This window comes from Macaca mulatta, chromosome 11, assembly GCF_049350105.2.
Source record: "Macaca mulatta isolate MMU2019108-1 chromosome 11, T2T-MMU8v2.0, whole genome shotgun sequence".
Taxonomy (NCBI): domain Eukaryota; kingdom Metazoa; phylum Chordata; class Mammalia; order Primates; family Cercopithecidae; genus Macaca; species Macaca mulatta.
Window position 1 is genome coordinate 55,045,109 of NC_133416.1, and position 10,419 is coordinate 55,055,527.

The 10,419-nt window shown below is 54.8% G+C and overlaps 1 protein-coding gene and 1 long non-coding RNA gene across 7 annotated transcripts in view; one reads left to right on the forward strand and one right to left on the reverse strand.

Moving 5' to 3' along the window:
• Positions 1–2,879, reverse strand: part of VDR (vitamin D receptor) — a 105,656-nt gene extending 102,777 nt beyond the window's left edge. The window contains exon 1 of one of the 6 annotated variants that reach the window (XM_015151543.3): positions 2,656–2,879. The gene's annotated coding sequence lies outside the window, so the exon portion shown is untranslated. The remainder of the gene's footprint in view (positions 1–2,655) is intronic. The other 5 variants (XM_077952695.1, XM_077952702.1, XM_077952692.1 and 2 more) reach the window with 5 other exon arrangements.
• LOC144332826 (uncharacterized) lies at positions 1,050–9,479 on the forward strand. Its single transcript, XR_013400974.1, has 5 exons — positions 1,050–1,284; positions 6,342–6,598; positions 7,281–7,393; positions 8,811–8,868; positions 9,015–9,479. It is a non-coding gene; the product is annotated as an uncharacterized LOC144332826 (long non-coding RNA).
• Positions 9,480–10,419: the final 940 nt, after the last annotated feature.

The window sequence follows — 10,419 nt, forward strand, 5'->3', positions numbered from 1 at the left end:
GGTATATTGGATGTGAAAGGTAAGGCAGTACCAAGGACCACAGTCTTCAGCAACTAGAAAGATGAAGGTGAGGCAGGTTAGATTGGGGGTGACAGAGGGGAATCAAGGGTTGTCATCTGGATGCATTACGTTGAAATGTCTGCGAGGCCCCCAACAGAAGTGTCCAGGGGAACTGCTTCTGGGAGTCAGAACGCAGAGGAAGAATAGGGTTTGCCACCATACAGATGGTGTCTAAACCACAGAAATACGGCAGAGGGGATGGCAGTACCAAGTCCATGCAGCACTGGCTTTCCAGTCACTTCGAAGAGAAACCTGCCAAGAGGCCTGAGAAGGAATCACAGACAAGTCAAGAAGGAACCAGAAGGACAGCGCCACATGGGGGGAGCAGAAGGGAAAAGAGAAGGCCTCGGGAGGGGAGTCAGTTGAGTCCAGGCTGCTGGGAGAGGACATGGGAGGCACAGAAGCGCTCCTCAGGCCGAGTTTCATGTGAAGAGCTGCAGTGGAGCAGTGGCTGGGGCTGAGGGAGGAAGTAGAGGCAGCAAGTGGCCCTGCTCTTGTGAGGAGGACGGCTGTGGAAGCGTCAGCGCGATGGACTGGCAAAGATGGATCCTGGAGAGGGATACTTTTAGAGATGAGAGGTAGAGCATGCTGATGGGAACGGTCCAGGAGAAAGCAGGGTGGGGTTGGAGGTCAGGAGAAGATATGAAGGACAGCTGAGGCACCCTCCCCCTCAGGTGCCCCCCCCCCCCCCCGCCCGCCTTCCTCCCTCCACAAAGGCGAGGGAGCCATGGCCCTGGGACCTGGACCCAGGCTTGGATGGAAGGCAGAGGCCCAGCCCCCGCTAGGGTGGAGAAAGCCGTGGAGGGGAGGACCTGCCTTTGCTCTGGAAATAGAAAACCAACACTGGTAACTGAGTAACTCTCGGAGAGGGGTGCAAAGGCACTGGCAAAATCTGAAGGAACACAAATAAGCTGTCCCGCTTGGGCAGCGAGGTGGATCGGATGTAGGGGGTGCAGCGGCCTGACCTGCAGGGGCCACAGGGCTCTTCCCAGTCCTGCCTGGCCACAGCCAAAAGCGATGGTTCCTGGGAGGCAGAGCATCGCCAAGAAAAGATCAGGCGCTCAGCCCCAGGCCGTCAAGTCCCATTTCCTCTACCCACCGCCACTGCCTGCTCCGACTGCAGCCTGGCGCACCACCCGGACGAACAGACAGACGGACAGACAGACAGAGGCTGGCCTCGCAGCCTCCGCCAGCAGAGAAGGCCTGCGCGCGGGATCCAGCAAGGCCAGTGCCCTGCCTCCCTCCAACCACCGCCCACCCTTCTCTGACCGCGCCAGCGCCGGATCCCATCTCCCCTCCCACACCCCTCCCACCCGCAGGGGGCAGCCTTTACTGCCATCCTCTCTCAAACCTCCCTCACCTGCGGCCCCAAAGCGCGGGCTACACACCTGTGCACCCCACGCACCCGTGCACCCCCACACACCTGCGCGCCCCACACACCTGCGCACCCACACACCTGTGCATCCCTCACACCTGTGCACCCACACACACCTGTGCACCTCACACACCTGAGCACCCACACACACCTACACACCTCACACACCTGCGCACCCCCTCACACCTGCACACTCCCTCACACCTGCACACCCCTCACACCTTTGCACCCCAAACACCTGCGCACCCCCACACCTGCGCACTCCCTCACACCTGCACACCTCACACACCTGCGCACCCCCTCACACCTGCGCACCCCCCACACCTGCGCACCCCTCACACCTGCGCACCCACACACACCTGCACACACCCTCACACCTGCGCACCCCCACACACCTGCACACAATCTCACACCTGCGCACCCACACACACCTGCACACACTCTCACACCTGCGCACCCACACACACCTGCACACACCCTCACACCTGCGCATCCCCTCACACCTGCTCACCCCCTCACACCTGTGCACCCACACACCTGCGCACCCCCTCACACCTGTGCATCCCCTCACACCTGCTCACCCCCTCACACCTGTGCACCCACACACCTGTGCATCCCCTCACACCTGCGCATCCCCTCACACCTGCGCACCCCCTCACACCTGTGCACCCACACACACCTGCGCACCCCCTCACACCTGTGCACCCCACACACCTGCGCACCCCCTCACACCTGCGCACCCCACACACCTGTGCACCCCTCACACCTGCGCACCCCCTCACACCTGTGCAGCCCCTCACACCTGCGCACCCACACACCTGCGCACCCCCTCACACCTGTGCACCCCCACACACCTGCACACCCCTCACACCTGCACACCCACACACACCTGCACACCCCTCACATCTGCACACCCCCACACACCTGCGCACCCCCTCACACCTGTGCACCCACACACACACCTGCGCACCCCTCACACCTGCACACCCCCACACACCTGTGCACCCACACACACACCTGCAAACCCCCCACACCTGCACTCATGACTGGATAGCAGGCTCCTCGGAGGAGCTTTCTACCAGCGTCTAGGAGTCCCTGAGTGACAGGTTGGGCTGCAGGTGAACACACTGCCCTCTTTCTGCCTCAGTCCCGCTGTCCTCCCTTGCTTTGGGCAGGGCCCCTGCGTCCCTCTCTGGCCTCACCCCTGTCCCCAGGCTCACCGCCAAGGTCGCAGGAAGCAGAGGTGCGTCTCCCCCTGCAGCAGACCACCCTGGCCCTGCTGCTGTCCAGTCCCCAGGCCTGCCCTTCTCCACACTGCGCCAGGACAGCAGGGCCTTCAGGGAAAGGAGGGGCCAGGCTGCAGGGAGTGGGGCTGGGCCTGCCCTCCTGAGGAGGAAAGGAAGGTGAGAGTCAGTGACCTGAGAAGTTTCCATGAACTCTGGCCATGAGGGAACAGGGGAGGACCAGGAGGCTGGGCCCCACACAGCCGGAGGGAGCCACCTGGCAAAGTGGTTTCCCTACCATCAATTTCTAACTGAATCTTCAGGTAAACAGACACACCGGACCTGCCCTGAGGAAGGAGGCAGGTTGGGAACTGCTTGCCACCACGGGCATTAGAGGAGCCAGAGGTATCTGGAGCAGGGGGTGGGGGTCAGGGCTGTGGACAGCCTGGCCGTCCATCCTGGGCAAGGGGAGATGGCTTCCCCAGGAAGGACGGTGAAGGCTGTTCCCATCCCCTCTCCCACTGGCGCTGTTAAGGTACGGTCTGTTGATGGGTAAACTGAGTGCGTGTAAGTGAGAGAGAAGGGGTCATGGTTGGTCTGAGGAAGCAACCAGTTCAACACCTCCAGCTGCTGACTCAGCTGCCTCCCGTCCCCAGCCCTCAACATCTCCTTCCTAAGCCAGTGGGAACAAAGACGCCGCCAGTTTCCAGTTGTAAAAGTTGGAGGAACAATCAAGAACAAAGATCAAGGCTTCACATTTTCCATGACATTGGTGCAGGGGCGGGGACACCATGCCTATCTGGCACAGTCCCCATTCCCCATGCCCTCTGGAAAGCAGGAAACTGCCATGTGGGCATGGGCAGTGCCAGCCTCTCCATTAGCATGGCGCCTCCCCTGGGTCAGCCTGGGTGGCTGTCTTGGCCAGGCCAGGCTGTCTCCACAGAGTCTCCTGAATTCAGGGTCCCTCAAGCCCCAGTTCCTCCCATTTCTGGGAGATCAGCCAGCCTCAGAGGCCAAGAGCTGGGAAGCAGGGAGCCCACCCAGGAGACCCCCAAACCCGTAGCACTGTACAGAGGTCAATGGTCAGAGGGAGAAGGGCAGGGGGACAGCAGACAGAGGACTGGAGGTAGGGACTTGGGGGTGGGTGGGGTTGTAGAGGTGGTAAGGGAGCAGAGTTCTGGAATCCATTTGTAAGATGTCAAAGGGCAGCTGAGACTGGGCTGCTTCCCAAGGTATGGCTGACATTGACTAGTCTCCTTCTCCTCCCACCCCTCTGGCACCCTATTCTCGCAGCTTCTGGGGGAGATAGGCACGTAGTGATGAGTCCACCCAGGTAAACAGATGATGATACATCTGTTTAATGGAGTACTCTTCAGCTGTTAAAAGTGACATAAACCCATTGATGCTGGCGGAGAAAATGACCAAGGTTTATTAAGTGGGAAAAAAAAGGTGAAAAATGATATGTAGATTATGATACCATTTTGTTAACAATAAACCTAATACTACTACATTTGAATATGTGTATCTAAATCATGTAACTATATATTTGAATGTACTTGAAAGAAGTATACAAAGATAAATATGAAATAGTTAAAAGAAATTATATCTGAGATAATTTAGACTTAGAGAGACATCTGTATATGAATTTTTATAATAAGCATGTATGATTTTATAAGAAAGAAAGAAGGTGAGGGCAGAGAAAATGGTTTGGAACAATCCAAGTCAGTGGATAGATGTGGACATGCCAGGTACACATGCACACACGCACACACATGCACATACATACACATGTGCACACACACATGCACACACATTCACACCTACATGCACACACATTCACACACATGCATATATGCACACACATGTACACACATGCATACACGTGCACACACATGCACACACCCCCACATCCACACACATGCACACCCACACACACGCACACACATACACCAAGCACACCTGGCCCACCAAGGAGGGCACACCTAGTGAATCTGGCAAAACTTGGGCAGCACTTGGCTCAGGCACATACCCACAATCCTGGGTTCCCTTGGCATGTGTCAGGAAGGGCCCAAGGCTCTCTCAAGTCACTGATCCTATCTCAGGTCCGCTCAGCTCCTCTAGCTTCCCCAGCCTCCAACTCATCTCCCTGGGAGCCTTGCCGTTTCTTGCCAGGTACTCAGGAACCAGGATCCTATTGATAAAGGCAGGAGAGTCAAAAATTGCTGGTGAACAGCACCCCTCCTGGCTATGAAGATGGCCTCCCTCTTCTCTAGGGCACTGGGGTGCTATCTGCAATGCTGGGCTGTCCCAGAGTTTCCTGTGGATTCTAGTTTGACCAAGGAACACCCTGGGAAACACCCAGTCAATCCAAAACATGATCCTGGTTCTGCCACTCATTTCTTCTCTGGTGTTGGACTAGTTATTTAACCTTCCTCAGCATCAGTTTCCTCAACAGTAAAATGGGAATAATAAGGTGATTGTGAAACTCCAAGATGATAATATCTAAGAAACTACAGTCTTTAGAAGACAAACAAGGAAATGATGACACAAACTTCAGGATCCCAGTTCCCTCAGGGTGGGGCAGGGGTTGTGATCAGGGAAGAACACAAGGCTTCTAGAGTGCCAGCAGTATTCTATGGCTTGACCTAGGCAGTGGAAACCTAGATGTTGGATTTATAATTATTTATTAATCTGTACATATGTATTTAATATACATATGCTATGTTTCACAGTGAGAAAAAAAAGTAAATACTTTGGACATTTTCCTGCTCAGTATAAATGTAAAAGTAGTAGTAGGAAGTGCAAATTCCCATCTTCATACCCTCAGAGGAGCATCTGGGACTCTCAATTTCACCTGATTTCCCAGGGAATTGAAAACAGGTAGAGAGTGGGAGGGCTGTGGCTGAGTTTGCTGGATGGCAAGGATCAGCTAATGAGTAGAGATTCCAGTTATAAATTCAGACCAATGTCGTTTTCCTTGCTGGGGGGTGCCCAGGAGGGCAGATGACTTTCTGAGAGGCTGTCAGTCCACTCCAAACAGCCCGACCTCCCGTGGTCTCTCTCCCCCACAGACTGTTGAGGACAGCGGCCTCATCCCACTTTTGAATTCCTGCCCGGGGTGGTCCTCACCCCTGCAAAGCTCCCTGGACCCCAGACAGGCCCCTTTCCACGACTACCCACCACCCTACTCTTCAACATAGCCCCTTCCTTGGGCCTCGGCACTCCACCTTGCTGGCCCTAGACAAGGACCCCTGCCTTCCCCGGCCTCCCAAACCCCCCACATCCCCAGCCCTTCCTCCCCTGCTATGGGTTCCCCTAGACTTTGAGGAACACCCTGCCACTGAGCACAGGCATCACCCCCTTTCATCGGCCCACTGACTCAGCAATCTCCCCACAGTGAAGGTGGAGGGAGCTCTCAGGAGAAGCCAGGACAGAGGCGGGGCCTCCTGCCCACCCAGGCCCTGGACCCTGGGCACAGGGCAGCCCTCAGGACTGAGCCCACCCTGCCATCGGAGGCCACAGGAATGTCCATGAGGGCCTGGCCAGGGAGCTGCCCAGTGGTCATCAACGCCCTCCCCCCCAACATCTGACTTGCTCCGTGTCCCTCTGACTCAGCTTCTGTTTGACTCTGTGATTTAGTTTCTCTCCCATCCTTGATTTTCTGTGGGTCTCTGTCTTCACAGTCCCCAGCCTGCACAAGGGCAGCGTGAGCCTTTCCTCCGTCTGCGTGTGGGGGGACCCTGGGCCTCTGGGCCTGGCAGTCTGCCTGCGCCAAGGTCGGCTCTGTCCGGGCGGGCTCCCCAGCCCCACCGAGGGAGGTGGCTGAGGTGAAGAAAGAAGCCGAGGGCCTCGGTGGCAGAGCCGGGCTGAAAGGAAAGAAGCAGCTGATGAAAGCAGGGCGCTGGAGGACGGGCCGTGGAAGGGCGAAAGGAAGTGCGCTGTTAGTTGAATGGGCGCATTGGAGGCAGGTGGGGGTGGCCGAGGTGTTACATAATCAGAGCTGAAAAGGAGTTGAGTTCTGGAGAAAAACAAGATCTTAGGGGAAATAAAGTTGGATTACAGGGATGGGCTCCGATACTAAGAAGTTCTTTTCAGTGTCTAACTTCAGTCCTGCCTGCGGCAGAACTAGCTTTCTCCACGTGTAGCTCTTGCATCCTGGAAAGTCACGCGGGGCATAATGTGAAAGGAAGCGCCGGAGTGCTTGTGAAGGCAGAGTCTTTCTCCTTGGCCTGCGAAGCCACCACAGTGTCCTGTCCCCACCGCCAACCACCTGATAGCTCCCCAGTCCTTGGCATGGCCCAGAGACCAAGCTGTTGGCAGTGGCAGCTCCTGGCTGTTTAGACAATCTTCCTTTCACAAGTTTATTTATTATTCTTTTCCCACCTCTCCACCCCTTCCCCACCAGCTGCTTAAAATATTTTTCAAACAGAAAAATCCAACCACAGCTGGAAACCAACCCTAAAGTTAGTCCGGAACGTGGGAGCTGCCAGGGAAAATTGCTGGGGCTCAGGCTGTGGGAGGAAGGGCCTGAGCCACGGAGACGGGCTCGCTCTGCAGGGGCTTGCAGCAGGGACACAGATGCAGGGAGAGGGCACCGAGCACCGTCATCATTCTACAAACAGTCAGCGAGAACCGGCTGCGCACCAGGCCCTGCGCCAGGACCCTGAGGGACACAAACCGCCTTAAGGAAAAGGGGCCGACCCCATTCTCAAGAAGTTACAGGCTTAATAAGGAGGTAAGGCACAGACACAAACACTCCAGTGGCAATCATAGCATGCACTTACAGGGTGTTTGCCATGTACAAGGTCCTGACCCAAGCACTTTACATGTAGTAATTCATTAAAAACCCTCATCAGCCCTGTAAGAAAGGTACTCTTATTATTCCCATCTTATAGAGGAGGTAACTGAGGCACACAGAAGGTAAGAAACTCTTTAAAAAAAAAAAAGACAAGAGTTGCACTCTGTTGCCCAGGTTGAAGTGCAGTGGCGCAATCATAGCTTGTTGCAGCCACAACCTCCTGGGCTCAGGCGATCCTTCCACCTCAGACTCCCAAGTAGCTGGGTCTACAGGTGCACATCACCAAGCCTGGCTAATTTTTACTTATGTTTTATTTTTGTACAGGCAGGGTTTAACCATGTTGTTCAGGCTGGTCTCAAACACTGGGTTCAAGTGATCTGCCAACATCAGTCTCCCAAAGTGCTGGGATTACAGGCGTGAGCCACCGCACCCAGCCAAGAAACTGTCACACCACAATACAACTAGTAAACAGTGGAGTCAGGATCTGGGCCCAGGGAATCTGTCCTGAATCCATCTTAGCGGCTATGCTATGCCACTTCTGTACAGTCATGCAAGGGGAGAGGCAAAACCCCACGAAAGAAGCATAAACAAATTAACATAAGAACTCAAAGAAGGCAGAGACTGTCCCCAGCAGAGGGTCAGAATCAAGGAGTGCTCCCTGGAGGAAGTAACATAGAGCAGCCTTTGGAAGGATAGTGGGGCTTCTGAGCCTGTACTCAGGGGCAGGGACGGAAGGTCTACAGCAGAGATCACTAAAGCAGGAGCAGAGACAGCACCTGAGAGGTCAGCTGCTGGTGTACAGCACCACCCAAAAGCCTGTCCTCATGGCAGCCCAGTGCCCAGAAGGGACACTGGCCAGAGGAAGATGTCCAGGCAGGCCAGGCTCAGCCACAGTGGAAGAGCAATTCAGATTCGTCTCCAGCTCTCCAGCACCCTTGGCCTGTATCATCTCCCTGCACCTCCTATCTGCTCCATTCTCTCACTCTCACCACTCATCTGGGTCCCCTTGCAAACCTGTTCATGGGGAGAGTGAAAGACAAAACTACAACACTTGAAAAACTCCTTATAATACAAATATTTGGTGGCATCTAATTTAGACAAAAATCACCCAGCTGTCTTGTTTGGACAGTTGGGTCCAGTAGAGTGGCCACAGAGCCAAGTGGCCTGAAGCCTCAGGAGATAGGCTGGTGGGTGTGTGGGCGGACTCTGCCTCTCCCTGTCCGGCCTGTACTTGGCTGAGATGCCAGGTCATTTGACATCTCTGGGCCTCAGTTCTCTCAGATGTGATGATGAAGAAATATGAGCCCTTTCCCGGCTCTAGACCGACAGCTCCAATCATAGCCTCCAATTGCAGGCATCTACCTGTTCCAAGGTGCGTCCCGATCCCTTCCTGTCCCACCAGGCAAGAGCAGGTCAGGCCAGACCCCAGCCCACTGTTTTGGGTAATCCAGCCTTGGGTGGGTTCCTTCCCTTTGATCCTGGCTGCCTCCTGATCCCTTCAGTGGAGGGAAGCAACCTCCAACCTCTTGTGGATTTGGGTTTGTTTTTTTTTTTTCAGAGATGGGGTTTCTCTGTGTTGCCCAGGCCAGAACGCAGTGGCTATGCATGGGTACGGTCATAGTGCACTGCAGCCTCGAACTCCTGGGCTCAAGCCATCCTCCTGCCTCAGCCTGCCAAGTAGCTGGGAGGACAGGCGCGCCTGGATCCTCCTGTGGATTTTAAGAAAGGAAGGAATTACTGGAGTCTGGAGGCCTGGGCTGGGCCTCCCACGCCCCCTGGCGGAAGGAACAGAGCTGTGTCCAGACCTGCACTGGAATCTGTGGCCAACCTTCCCATCACTCTCCTCCCACCCCTCCGGTCTTTTCCTCTGACCTTATTCATTCACCCTTAACTGCACACGCTCTGGGTGCCAGGCACATGCCACGAGATGGGGCATGGAAGTGACTGAAATTGTCCCTGTCCCAAGGTCCTCTCTGTTCACTCAACTCTGTTCAATTCATTCAATAAATATTTATGGAGCTCCTCCTCTCTGCCAGGCTCATCTCAAGGCCGCAAGGACACCATCCTGCCCTCACAGAGTTTAGTCTAACAGGACCTATCGCCTGCTAAACAAACAATCATCATACAGTAGATGAGCCACAGGTGCCAGAGAAGAGGCCGAGAGGAGACATGACAGATGCACCAACAGCGGCCCTCACACCGAGCAGGGGGCTGGAGGAGCAGAAGAGGGTGTGGGTGCGCACGCATGTACATGTGTGTGCATGCTGCGGGATGGTGGGAGACGGATTTGCAGAGATGGCAGAGCCATGTCAGGGCTGGGCTCGAGTAGCTATATAGGATCCCTCCAGGTGCAGGAAACGGGGTATGGGGTGGGGCAGGGCGGAAAGAACTTCCCACACCAAGAGGACAGAGAGAGGAAGGGCACAAAGTCCCAGCATGTTTAGGAAGCTACAAATAGTTTGCTGTGGTACAAGTGTGTGGTCAGTGGCAAGGAGGCAGCAAGAGGGTGGAAGAAGCCTCACAATTTGTATAAGGGGCTTGGGTCTGATCCTGGAGCTGTGAGGAGCCCCCGAAGGCTTTAAGAGACAGAATGATACAAACGCTTCTGCTTTCAGAAAAAGACCACTAGACCAGTGGAGTGTGGAGCGGGGCTGGGAAGGCAAGTGGCCGGAAATGGCATGGTGCTTGTACCCCAGCTGTGTGACATCAGGCAAGCCACATCACTTATCTGAGCCACAGAGGCCTCATCTGTTAAATGGGGGTGCATCTGTCAAATGGGGGTGATGATACTCAGTCTATAGACTTGTTAAGAGGAGTAAATGAGATAATACGCAGAAATGCCTACTATGGTACCTGACACATAATAGACACACAGTAAATTATATACATATGCGTGTGTGTGTATATATACACACACATATATATGTATATACTATATATATGTGTGTGTGTATATATATATA